Source organism: Piliocolobus tephrosceles, chromosome 1 (assembly GCF_002776525.5).
Source record: "Piliocolobus tephrosceles isolate RC106 chromosome 1, ASM277652v3, whole genome shotgun sequence".
In the NCBI taxonomy this organism is placed as follows: domain Eukaryota; kingdom Metazoa; phylum Chordata; class Mammalia; order Primates; family Cercopithecidae; genus Piliocolobus; species Piliocolobus tephrosceles.
Genome location: NC_045434.1, coordinates 75,970,455 through 75,985,018, shown reverse-complemented (window position 1 = coordinate 75,985,018; position 14,564 = coordinate 75,970,455).

The window sequence follows — 14,564 nt, the reverse complement described above, 5'->3', positions numbered from 1 at the left end:
ATAATGCTGGGACCAAGTATCTTTCATGAAACACTCAGACACAGATCTTTAGTGTATGTTTCCCTGAGTTGGTAGAGAAAGAGAATGGATTGATCCCATGCTTCATCAAAGATGCTGGAGTTAGACTGGAAAGTGAAGGAATAATTAGCTTGTGGAAATATCCATTAAACAGATAACCTTATACTTGTTCACTCAGACCCCAGAGAGAGCCAGGTAAAAATTTCCTTCTTTTTCTCTCTCTCTACATAAACACATAAACAAATTATAGTAGGTAAGTCATGGGAGATTACTGAATTGCACTGCTTAATTTTCTGAATTTACAACTGGGAGAGAAAAGCCTTCCTTTCAGAATCCTTGATGAGTGAGCTGATGGCAGTGACAGCACTTACCTTGACTTGTGTAAACAAATAGGACTGATGGGTGGCAGCTAGTCCTGACTCATACAGGTTTGGTACCATCAAAGGTTTATATCCTCTAAAATAAAAGTGACAAGAAAGAGAGTGAACTATCAGAATAATTCCTCCCAGCTGCAAGATTTGGAGCTAGGCACTGTCAAAGGCAAAGTGTGCCTGATCCAGTTAAGAACTCTCTCATTCTTTATGGAATTTGAGTATTAAATGAAGCCCCAAGATTTCTGGGTTCAGGTTCCAATTGTTTACTAACTAAAATAAAAGAACCCACAAAACTGTTCAGGAGGCTTTGTGCTTCAAATCATTCTTACCAAACATGTTGATGAGTTAAGTATAAATTAATCAGAAACATATGGTTCAAATTTCTGTGAAAATCCACAGAGTATATTAAGGGAATTAAAGGGAAATGTGTTAGGCCAAACATATTTAAGAATTTGACAAAACTGAAATCTACCAAAATAGTTTAACATGTTCTGGTGTGTCTATTCCAGTTTATTCTTTTTTAATAGTGTGTTTTCTCAAATGCCTTAAACTTGCATTTTTATATGATGTGATAAATCCATAAATAATTGTAGCATATAATCATGAAGTTACCAATCTAGTTCTTTATATGAATCTGAAATAATCAGATTTATCACAGCAAATGATGCTATAGTTAGACAAAATTCAAATATATAAAAAAAAATTAAAGAATTTGGACCAATCACAAATAAGCTAAGTTGTGAAATGGTGAACTCAAAGTTATGTAATTTATTGAATTTAAGTCATTTCAAGCATATACATTCTTTTAACTTATTCATCACAATTTAGTATTGTTTAAAGCACTGTCCATAGGTGTTTTGGAGCAAGGAAGATTTTTAAAAAATAAATAAATCAAATGTGGCTCATGCCTTCAAGGAAGATAGAAGACTTTAGGTAAACTATGCTAAATTATCATAAACTCAGATATATGATATTACTTGCTACATAGTTTAATTATAAATAATATTATAGAATTTCTTTTTAAAGCGGCTCTTCTAAAGTGAGGAAAAGTTTATTATTCCCCAAAGAAAGCATTCATAGTGTTAATATTCATGTAACTTAGCGTATTACAGAAGACAAATTTTTCTCACTCTAAAAACAAATGGAAATTATCTTGTACTTAAAGTCCTTAAACATAGTCTGACTTTTTAAAATTAACAGTGCTTCAAGCTAAAGAAGATTAGGTTAATTAGATTTTGTTATTGTCAGACCCTATGATATTTTAGGGTCCTTTAGTGACTCCTTCTAATTTCACTAAAGAATATTATGCAAAAGTGAATGTATAAAGCATAGTGGGGAAGAAAATTTCTTATTTGTTTTCTAATATCAATATATCACTCAGAACCATAGTTCATGTGAATGATAAAAAATGAAGAGGAAACTTGAGCTTTAGGTGTCAGAAGATACCTAAAGATAACTCTCAAAAAGCATCTCACCAAACTATATTTCTGAAGGAAACATGAAGTTTTATGTAAGATGTATGCACTGAGGCACTTACCTTCATACAAAAATATAATTGTCATGGTGTTTATCATTTTCATACTTTCTAGGTGTCCTGGAGAGATTATTTTCCTTCTTACCTCATCTTTCTTGGAAAATGCAACATGTTAGGCTGACAATATCTTTCAGCCAATAGGGTTTGATAGAGGCAACTCCTTGGATCTGAGCCTCTTTTGGGGATGTGGTAATTTAGGATCCCTGCTTAAAATGGAACTCTTCCCTGACAGAGAACTAAGGCATGGGTGAGGCCACTGCAAAGAGCCAGGCAAGCAGGACTCAGCCAAACTGTGGGGGTGACGTTGCCACCCCAGTGTGTCTGTAAGGCAGAACATTGAGCCAAAGAGGATTGTTCTTGAGGTTTAAGGTTTCATGGAGCTTGCCTTGCTAGGTTTTGGACTTAAGCACTTGAGATCTGTCACTCTTTTTTCTTCTTTCTTATTTTTCTCTTTGGAAATCGGAATGTTTATCCAATGCCTGTCACACAATTGTATTTGGAAAGCAAATAAACAGCACAGCTGGAGAGGAATTTTGCCTTAGGATGAATTGTACCTTGAGTTTCACCCCTATCTAATTTAGATGATATTTAGATGCTAATTTGAACTTTTGACTAGAGTTGATACTGAAATGAGTTAAGATCTCTGGGGCTGTTGGAATTGAATAAATGTATTTTGCATGTAAGAAGGATATGAATTTTGGAGGGCTAGGGTGGAATGCAGTGGATTGAATGTTTGTGCCCCCATCACAAAGTTAGTATGTTGAAATCCTAACCCCCAATGTAATGGTATTAAGAGGTAGGCTCTTTGAGAAGTACTCAGGTCATTAGGGTGCTACCCTTATTAATATATTAATGTCCATATAAAATGGACCCCAGAGACCTCTTTCCCTCTCTTCCTGCCATGTAAGAACATAGCAAGAAGAAACTGTCTATGATCCAGGAAGCAGGCCTTCACCAGAGACCAAATCTTCCAGTACCTTGATCTTACATGGTCAGAAAAGACTTTCTGAGCCTTTAGAACTATGAAAAATAAATTTCTGTTGTTTATAAGACACTCAGTTTATAGTATTTTGTTATACCAATCCAAGCTAACTAAGACACTGTCATTAGTTGGCATCTAGGCAGTTATGGTCCTTGAAATATATGTTCTGATTGAGTCCAGTCCTATTGGAGAGATGGTCATGTCATGGAAACCTCATTGTTGGAGCTGTTAGCTTGAAGTGTAAGGGTGCTAGGAGGGTAGAAAGCAACTGTAGTACTATGGGCAGCTCTGATGAATGGAGGAGTGGAGCCTTGGAGCTCCCAGTCTGTGGAGAAATCAGACAGTGTGTTTATTATTATTATTCTCAGTATGTGGATAACTATACAGTAGATAATTTGTGCCCTTCTGGAGGTGTTTAGAGGCATTTGTGGGGAATTATCTGTGTATCAGGAACTGAGGGCTCTCTAAAGAGCGTGACTAACTCAGATTCTGGCTCATCTGGCATCGGTACCTGAGATCTCATCAGTGAGTGTAAGTACAGGAGCTGAATCTTCAAAGAGCTTTGGTTCTTAATGGGGATGGGGGCTGGGAAGTGGTGGAAACAATAGCAGGAACTAAAGAATCGCAAGAATGGCTTCAAATTAAGGTACAGTTTTATTCCAGGAAAAATGCAAGGAATTCAAATGAGAGTGAAGTAGGAGTAGAATATTGGGGTAGTAGTGAGAAGTAGGAATGAAATTTGGTGAACCTCAAAATCAATTGTCTAACTTAGTTAACTTGGGACACAAATTATGCACCAAGACATTAAAGATTAGCTTTTTATTAGAGGCAATTCCAAAGCAGCTCAAGAAACCTGTTTCACTGAGAATATGATTCAGCATTTCAAAAATTTAAAAAAAGACTTCAATGATTTTAAGTATAAGAGAAACTGATAGAACTAACAATTTTTCATAGCCTAGTCTATCTTAATATATGGCCATTTCATTATATCATTTTCTATATTTATCTATATTTTCTTTCTCTCTCTTTCTTTCCTTCTTTCTTTCTCTCTCTCTTTCTTTCTTTGTTCTTTTTTTTGAGACAGAGTCTCACTCTGTAGCCCAGTGGCATCATCTCAGCTCACTGCAGCTTCAGCCTCCAGGGGTCAGGTAATCCTTCCACCTCAGCCTCCCGAATAGCTGGGACTACAGGTGATACGCTCGGCTAATTTTTTGGTTTGTTTGTTTTGTTTTGTTTTGTTTTTGTAGAGATGGGGTTTTGCCATGCTGCCCAGTCTGGGCTTGAACTCCTGGGTTCAAGTGATCTGTCTGCCTGAGACTCCCAAAGTGCTAGGGTTACAGATTGAGCCACTGCTCCTGGCCGGATTCTTATTAAATAAAGATTCCATGGAAAAAAAAAAAAAAATAGACCAGATTGTGATATTTTAAAAATCACTCAAATAATTTAAAAAGAGAGAGGGCAAAAACAGACATGTTAATGGTAATAAAGAGAGCTCTGTTATTAGGAAGATAGAGTATCTTGAAGACTTACTCTACAGATAGAATGTAAAAGAGAAAAAATAGTTTTTTGGAACTGTATCTATATAGTTTAGATTGACCAATCAATTACATGAAACCTTTCATCTCTTTTGCTTTTTGGTAGAAATCACAATACTTGGAATTTGAAATGATAAGGCAGTCACTTTAACTATCCTAATGAAATTTAGTCTACCTTCAGCACACCAATCAATTGCTTAGTTATTATCTCTTAAAGTTAATATGGAAGTCTACTTCACTTGAGGGGAATATGTTTTCGGCTTCAGATTAAGGAGGATGAATTTAGCAAATGAATATTTACTTCCTCTGCAGTGAAGTGAAAATAAATTAATGAGAGCTAGTGATTGTACATGCTTCTGCTTCGTGTTGTCAACAGCATTTATTTGTCATCTCTCTCTTCCTCAAATGCACGCTGTCTCACACCTCTCTGCAAGAACATCCTTTTCCACCTTACCATCTCAGCAAATTCTTACCTTTCAAGTAAGAAGTTCCTAAACTTCCCTCCAGCTGCTCAGAGTTAAGTACAACCTGCCCTGTTCTCAATATGTGTTTTTTATACTTTTAACAATAATTTCAAAAGTGTATACATCTACCGCCCTGTTTTTGTGATGGTTGCATAACACAGTGGTAAAAAGCCCATGCAGGGGCACTAGACAACTTGGACTCAAATAAAAGGAACTGGCTCTGAGATCTTAGGCAAGTTCCTCAGATCTTGAGGTCTTTCTGTTCTCACTTGTAAGGTGAGGGCAATAATTTAATTTACCTTACAGGCTTTTTTGAAGGAATAAATGAGTTAATATATGTAAAGAACCCACTTATATTAATATATGTAAATGAGTTAATGTATGAAAAGATTTATATTTTCTCATCTATTATATCTATAGATTTACATATGTATAATTCTCATAGTCTATGTTTATCAAAAATGTATTGGTATAAATATTGCTGAAAAACTTAAGTTATATACTCATATTTCTCCATGCTGTATTTATATAGCACAAAGAGGGCACTTGATAGTACACAGTTAATGTTATAGAAAGTTAATTCTAATAGTAAAAGTTAAAAAGTACTTTGAAGCTATCTACATTAAAACAGTTAACCAGAAGACTGCCAGATCTTCAATACATACTGCCTGCCCTCCTCTGAATTTAAATTCTCAACCTTACTTTAGAAAAATAATGTTTACCAACCAGGCAGAAGAGACCTAAATAAGCTTACAACTTAACTAATTTTGTCTTCGTTCCTTCTAAAACATGTAGAATATGTTTGCTTTACTGTTTAAAAGTGTTGTTTTATTGATCTTTTTATATGATCCCTTTACAGCAAAAGGTTTTGATATAGTCGAATAGTATGCTATAGATTGTGTAATAATAACGACATGTTATTAAGACCTGGTATATATTTTCCCTTATCACTTGCCTGCCTTTCCATTGATGTTTTAATTTCTATCATCCCTCTCAAGCCTCTTCCCAGTTATTCCAGGAAGTGGGTTCCCAGTGCTAGTCAGCTGCCTTTCTTTTGGCATTGCTTCTTTAGGAAGTAACAATCACTGGGTCTATTACTCATGTCAATTATTCTTCCCTTCTTCAAATTCTGATTTTGATAGAAGAACAGCTTTTCCCTTTGCTCCTTTATTCTGAGAATATATTTCAAGACTCTATTATTTTCAGCCAAAATACTTTTCCTGTGGTTTGGCAGTCCTTTCTTTCACCCATTGCTAAAGCTAAAATACCTTATCTTGCTTCTAGTTATTTTTATATATGACACCTCCAAGAAATTACTAGATTTCTTTATATTTTTTGAAGGATTTCTGCATATAAAAGTTTTATGTCCCTTTCCCACTTTAGTGTAGTGGCCTATAATTTCCTTGTTCTAGTGGTTTTAACTTGAAATATTTTCAATTGCTGAATCTTGAGCTCTTTCTTAAATCTATTTCATCTTCCTGCCGTAGGTTTCCCAGAAGCTCTCAGAGAACCAAATCAAGATGCTTTTTTCTTTCATTCAAAGTCAGTCCTCTAATTATTCCTATCATATTCTGAGCTGAATTCATACTGAACTCTTATCTGGTCATCTTACGTATATTTTCCTGAAAGTTGGATAAAATATATTTATGTTTCCTCCCCTTTTCATTGTGGTTTGTTGGCCTCAAAAACTCTTTACATAATGTAAGATTGGGCTTCTGAAACCCCAAAATCTTGCATCTTCTCAATCTAGCTGTCACCAATAGCTTTCTCATTTTTTTTTTATTAGACAAAAAGATATGGGCTTTTCTCTTACCTCAGAGATAGTTTTAAATAAAAGAAAATGCAATCAGATGCAAAAAGAAAATACAATCTTCCTAGGAGGCAGTTGGGAGGGCAATGAACACAGAACAATTTCCCAGTAATATGGGGCCTCTGATGTAGGCTAAGAAAGCACGGAAAACCTCGTAGGAATATAATTAAAGAACTTAAAAATTCAGAATATATTCTCCTACTTCACTAAAATGATATCCACCATCAACACACAAAGCAACAAAAACAATAACAAAAAACACTGTTTCTTTAAGAAAGTCCTCATCCTAGTTCTGCGTTAGTCATGGAAGTTACTATATTGTTTTAGTACTTTTACTCCTAAAAAAAATCCCATGTCAAATTCTTCTGGTCTCCTTCTCTCTCTCCTCTACTGCAATTTTAATGTCTATTTCATATAATATGTACACTGTACATATTATTTCATTTAATCTTCACGACAATTTACAAATTAGACATTAGTACCTCATTTGCCAGATGAGGAAATTGAGGCTTCAAAGATTAACTTCTCAAACTGATTCAGCTAGAAACCTATTTGGGACAAATACTAACACATATATATTATGTATACCCTCTATCCCCTTTCCTGCCCCAGTGCATTCTTTTTTTAAGTGGAGAATTCCGTAAAAAGTTAGAGAGATGGAAACTCCCAACTGGTAAGCCACAGAAGTATTGGCTATAGTTTAGTATTAAAGGGCTTTCCTGATGGCCAGAGATTCGGGACTCCAGGAAGTTTCTTTTTGTAGGCCTATATGAACAAAAACACATGAGTTACCATAAAGAAAGGACATAAAATACTGTGAGGGTCACCATGCCAATGATTCCTAAGTTAGAGAGGAGGAACTGCAGACCGGAGATTCTATTTTAACTATCATTGTATCCTCCCACTAAGCACATTAGCTGATGCTACCCCGTGGGTACTTAATAAAAGTTGAATTAATTAATAATGAGTGTATAAAACAAGGTGAATCAAAGGAAAAAGAATCAATGATTGTTAGGGAATCAGACAGGGACACGGAGAACATCAACATCTGATCTAGTATCTGACACATATTAGTGGTAGCAATTGAGATTAAATACATGCATGAGCTTTGGATAAGTCAGCTTTTAGGTAGACACCTGAATTTACATCTACACATCAACCAGTGATGGTTTTTTTAGCCACCTGAATGGAATTCAACAATTTACACCTGTGCGTTTTGTTCCTCAGATGCTTCCATGGCCTCTGAGAACTGAAGGAATGGGTAATTTCAGGGGAGGCAGGGACTCCATGGCATTATCCATGCTGGTCCTGATTCTGTTGTTACAACTCCATGTAATTCATTTGTGACCCCAGGCCCTGGGAAGAGAGGGAATCTTCAAGCTCACCTCATGCAGTAGAGAATCACTATTCTAGGACTAACTAAAAACCAGCAGAGAAAACCCCTCAATAATTTGTCAAGACCAGAGGTATGCACATCGCTATAGCGGGTCCTGCTGAGAAGTAGTGGGACACAGCAGTTGTGATCACGGGCTCTGTAGCCAGGCTACCAGATGCTAATAGTGTGACCAATATTAGCATTCAGAGCACAGTGCTTAAATAAGGATCAAACGAGCCAATGTATACAAATTGGTTAAAACAGCGCCTGGCACGTATTAAACTCTGATTCCATTAGCTATTAGTAGTAGTAAGGCAACTATTTGTAAAATGGAGAGAGGGAAACCAATGTGATTGGGGTATACGCGGGATGTGAGATAGGAAGTAGATATACATAGAAGAGAGGCAGTAGTAGGAGAGAATGAAATGTAGCCAGATGTGTGGAGACATTATTGTTCCTGATGCTGTCTACATTGCCTTATTGGCTTGCCTTTGTATTAATTCCAAGAAGGGCCAGGTTGGGGAGTCCGTGGTTTATACTGGAAGAGGGGAGAAAGATAAATGTCAAGAATAGGGAGAAGGGTAGTTACTCAGAATTTCTGCTTGGTTCTGGCTTTCTAAATAGGCCTACTCAGCTGTTGGATAGGAAAATAGCTGGTAGGTTTCCAGATGTATGTCAGGAAAAGGAGGGAAAAAAGTAATGACCTAGCAACCTGACATTAGGATTATGACAGGGACATGAACTACGATAAAAAAGTTGAAAGAGCTCACAAAATTATAATAAACAGCCCAGCACTCTGTCTCCTCAGCCCTCGACCCCAACCACATTTCTGGCCAAATAAGTTGTTAAGAGAAGATGCTGGTAATTCAAACATGGAAAATTCCATGGCTACTTTAATTCTGTTAGAATTTTATAATGCCATCTTCATACAGTTAAACTGAACTCTATGTACCCAGTGCAAACAAGGGAGAAATTTTACAATTACTCAGTTTGCTTGATTGATTCAGACAGCCAAACTGGGTTAGTCATTTTGGTATGATTACTTGATCCAAAAAAATCCACTTGGAGGCTTGAATTATCTAGTTTAGCTGTCTAAATTGATCAGATTAATCAAATTTTAATGAAGTTTTAGGTTGAATTTCATCCAGGTTTGATTTTTTATTCAACCATTGTCTACATCTCTAGCTGAAAATAGCAGTACAATCAAAGGGAGTTAAAGCAATCTGAGACAATTTAGTAATACTATAAAGCACTTTATCTTTATTCAGTTATTACCAAAAAAAATTGGCAGTGATTATATCCGAAATATACCCATATGGTCTGTCCCCTAGATCTACAAAGCTAATCAAATCACTGTAGTCAGAAATCTGTTTTCCTTGATCAGCCATATTCTTGCATGCCCTTGATCAAGCTTTTGCTGCTGAGACTAAGAGCATCACAGAACAGCAGCTGTGGCAATTTCTATGACACTTAAAATATTTTCCATGCTTATCTTTTTCTTCCACAATCCCTTCCTTCTTTGCTTTCTCCTCCATATATTCTTTTTCTCTGTTTTATTTTCCTTTGTTTCTCTTTTTAACTTTCCTTTTTTTTCATTCCCTAATTTTGTAAGAGCTCTTGTGGACCTATTTATGTCCAACTGCTAGGGGCATTCAGTGCCTGGGGTCAAGACAGGGTGCTGACATTCAAAAGCAGCACAAATATTCAGAAGACTAACAAGTACTGCTCTCACACATCTCCTAGGAAAAACTTTAAAGTGGTCATTTTGTTTACAATTTTTTAATTGTAATAAAATACACATATAATAGTTACTATCATAACCATTTTAAGTGTACAGTGTAGTGGTATTAAATACATGTATAGCAAATACATAATAATATGTATAATAGTATGTATAATAAATACAATATTAAATATATGTATAGCAAATACATAATAATTTGTTAATATAGTAAATATATGTATAGCAAATACATAATAATTTGCTACCATTACCACCATCCATCTCCATAACTCTTTTCATCTTGTAAAACCGAAACTCTAAACCTTTTAAGCCAAAGCTTCCCATTTCTGCCTTTCTTTAGCCTCTGGCAATGACTATTATATTTTTTGTCTCTATGATTTTGACTACTCTCAGTATCTCATATAAGTGGGTTCACACAGTACTGGTCTTTTGTAACTGACTTACTTCACCTAGCATAATGTCCTCAGGGCTCATCTATGTTGTAGCATATGTCAGAATTTCCTTTCTTTTTATAGGCTGAATGGTACTTCATTGTATTTATATTACCACATTTTGCTTATCCATTCATTCGTGATAAACACTTGGGTTGCTTCCACGTTTTAGCTATTGTGGATAATGCTTATATGAACATGGATATATAAATACCACTTCAAGACCCTGCTTTCAGTTTTTTGGGTATATACCTAAAAGTGGAATTGCTGGATCATACAATAATTCTATTTTAAATTGTTTTAGGAAACGCCCTACTGTTTTCCGCACTTGTTATTCTCTGTTTTTGTAAATAGTAGCTATTTGTATTAGTAAGGATTTTCCAGAGAAACAACCAATGAGAGAGAGAGAGAGAGAGAGAGAGAGAGAGAGAGAGGGAGAGAGAGAGAGAGAGAGAGATTTGGAGATTTGTCATAGAAATTGGCTCATGTGATTATGGAGGCTGAGAAGTGCCACAATATGCACAATATGCCATCTGCAAGCTAGAGAACCAGGAAAGCAAGTGGTGTAATTTAGTCTGAATCCAAAAGTATAAGCTTCAGAGTCTGAAGTTCCCAGAATCAGGAGTTTCTATGTGTGAGGGCAGGAAAAGAAGAATGTGCCAACTCAAGGAGAGAGAGTGAATTTATACTTTGGCTACCTTTTTGTTCTATTTGGGCCTTCAATGGATTGGATGATGCCTACTCACAATGATGACAATGGATATTCTTTACTCAGTCAAATACTATTAATAATATCTTCTGAAAACATCCTTAATGACATATTCAGAAGTAATGTTTTACTAGCTACTTGGGCATATCATAGTCCAGTCAGGTTGACACATATAGTTAATCATCATACCAAACTAATGGGTGTAAGGTAGTATCTTGTGGTATTGATTTGCATTTCCTTAATGACTACTGATGTTGAGGATTTTTTCATATGCTTATTTGTCATTTGTACATCTTTTTTGAAGAAATGTCTATTCAAGTCCTTTACTCATTTTTCAATCAAGTTGTTGTTGTTTTTGCTGTTGAGTTTTAGGGATTTTCTATACATTCCAAACATTAATTTTTTAAATCAGATATTAGATTTGTAAATATTTTCTCCCATTCTGCGGGTTGCCTTTTTACTTTGTTGATACTGTCTTTTGATGCACAAATTTTAAAAATTTTCATGAAATCCAATTTGTACATTTTTTACTTTGTTGACTGTAACTTTGGTGTCTTATCCAAGAAGTCATTGCCTAACTCATTGTTATAAAGATTTTGCCCTAGGTCTTCATCTAAAAGTTTTATAGTTTTAAGTCTTACATTTAGAATTTTGAGTTAGTTTTTGTGTATGGTGTTAGGTAAGGGTTCAACTTTCTTCTTTGGCATTTGCATATCCAGTTTTCTCATAACTATTTGTTGAAGAGACTGTCCTTTTCCCACTAAAAGTTCTTGCCACCCTTGTCAAGAATTATTTGGCCATATATGTGAAGGTTTATTTCTGTGCTCTCTATTCCGTTCAACTCCATGTCTGTCCTTATGCCAGTACCACACTGTTTTGATTACCATAGCTTTGTAGTAAGTGTTGAAATCAAAAATTGTGAATCCTTTAACTTTGTTTTTCTTTTTCAGGATTGTTTTGTCTATTTAAGATCTCTTGAGATTTCCTATAAATTTCAAAATGGATTTTTCTATTTATGCAAAAAATATTATTGGAATGTTGACAGGGATTACATTGAATCAATAAATCACTTTGGGTAGTATTGGCATTTTAAGAATAGTAAGTCTTTTGATCCACGAATATGGAATGTGTTTTCATTTACTTACGTCTTTAATTTCTTCCGCAATGTTGTGTAGTTTTTATTGTACAGGTCTTTCATCTTTTAGTTTAGTACTTAGAAATTGACTTTTCAGTGCTATTATTATAATGGAATTTTAAATGTTATTTCCTTTCAGATTGTACATTATTGGTGTATAAAAATGCAACCAATTTTTCTGTGTTGATATTGTATACTGCTACTTTGCTGAATTCATTTACTAGCTCTAATAAATTTCTTATGGAATCTTTAGGATTTTCTACATATAAGATCATATAATATGCAAACAGAGTTAATAATTTTATTTCTTTCTTTCCAAGTTGGATATCTTTTATTCCCTTGTCTTTACTAATTGCTCTGGTTAAAAGTTTTAGTACTACATTGAATAGAAGTAGTGAGAGTGGGCATCCTTGTCTTTTTTTCTGATCTTAGAACAGCTTTAAGTCTTTCATCATTGAATACAATGTTTGCTTTTTATATATGACTTTTATTATGGTCAGGTCATTTCTTTCTACTCCTAGTTTATGGAATATTTTTATTATAAAAAGATATTCTGCATGAATTGGGATAATGATGTGCTTTTCGTTCATTCTGTTAATGTGGTATATTGCATTGATTGACTCTGTATTTGAATCATTCTTGCATTCCCAGATTAAACCTCACTTGGTTATGGTATATAATTTTTCTAATATGTCAGTGAATTAAGTGTGCTAGTATCAATTTTAACAAGAAATATTGGCTTGTAACTTTCTTTCCTTGTAGTATCTTTATCTGGCTTTAGTATCAGAGTAAAGCTGGCCTCAGAGAATAAGTTAAGGTGTTTTCTCTCCTCATTTTTTTTTTTTTTTGAAAAGTGTAAGAATAATTGGTATTAATTCTTCTTTAAATGTTTCTTAGAGTTCACCAGTGAATCCCTTAGGTTCAGGGCTTTGCTTTGCTGGGAGTTATTTGATTAATAATTTAGTTTCCTTACTAGTTATAGGTCCAATTGGATTTTAAATTTCTTAATAATTTAGTCTTGGTAGATTTTATATTTTTAGGAATTTGTCAATTTCATCTACTGATCCAATTTGTTGGCATACAATTGTCCATGATACTCTCTTATAACCTTCTTGTTTGTGTAGAATTGGTAGTAATGTTTTCATTTTCATTTCAGTAGCTTCTCTTTTTCTTAGTTCAGCCAACTAAAGTTTTGTCATTTTTGTTAATCTTTCTGAAGAACTAATATTGGGGGGCTTGTAATTTTCTCTCTTGTGTTTCTGTTCTCTACTTCATTTATCTCTGCTCTGATTTTTATTTTTTCCTTCCATCTGATAGCTTTGTGTTTAGTTTGTTGTTTTTCTAGTTCCTTCAATTGTAGTTAAATTAAGGATTTGAGACCTTTCTTGTTTTTTAATGTAACCAGTTATAGCTATATGTTTCCTCCTTAGCACTGTTTTTGTTGCATCCCGTAATTTTTGGTATGTTATATTTTCATTTTCATTCCTCTCCAAATATTTTCTTCATTTTTTTAATAGTTGTTTAAGAGCATGTTGTTTTATTTCCACAAATTTGTGAATTTTCCAGTTTTACTTCTGTTATTCATTTCTAACTTTATCCCAGTGCTGTCACAGAAGATACTTTGTATGATATCTAGCTTTTAAAATTTATTGAGACTTAATTTGTGGACTAATATATGGTATATTCTGGAAAATATCCCAAGTGCACTTGAGAAAAATCCGTATATGTCTATTAGATCTTGGTGTATTGTGTTGTTTAAGTTCTCTGTTTTCTCACTTTTGTCTGGTTGTTCTATTCATTATTGAGAGTAATGTATTGAAGTGTTCGATTATTATTGTAGAGCTGTCCATTTTTCCCTTCAATTATTTCACATTTTCCTTAATATATTTTGATGGTCATTAAGTGCATAAATGTTTGTGTTATTATATAAACTGTTATATCCTCTTGATAATTTGACTCCTTTATCATTGTATTATAACCTTTTTGTCTCTTGTGATCTTTTTGACTTAAAGTCTATTTTGTCTGGTATTAGTGTAGCCATACTTGCTCTATATTGGGTACTAGTTGCATGAAATGTCTTTTCCATCCTTTCAATTTTAATTTTTGTGTGTCTTTGGATCTAAAGTGAGTCTCGTGTAGACAGCATATAGTTAGATTGTGCATATTCTTTTTAATCCATTTTGCCAATCTCCCTTTGATTGAAAAATCTAATCAATTTATATTTAAAGTAATTACTAATAAGAAAGAATTTACTTCTGAATTTTGCTATTTGTTTTCTATGTAACTTTTGTAGCTTTTGTGTCACCCATTTCATGCATTGCTGTCTTCTTCTGTATTTAGTTGATTTTTTGTTTAAACTACTTTCTCATTTCCTTTTGTATATATTCTATAGCTATTTTCTTTGTAATTGCCATGGAGATTATATTTAACATCCTAATGATGTAACACTCTAA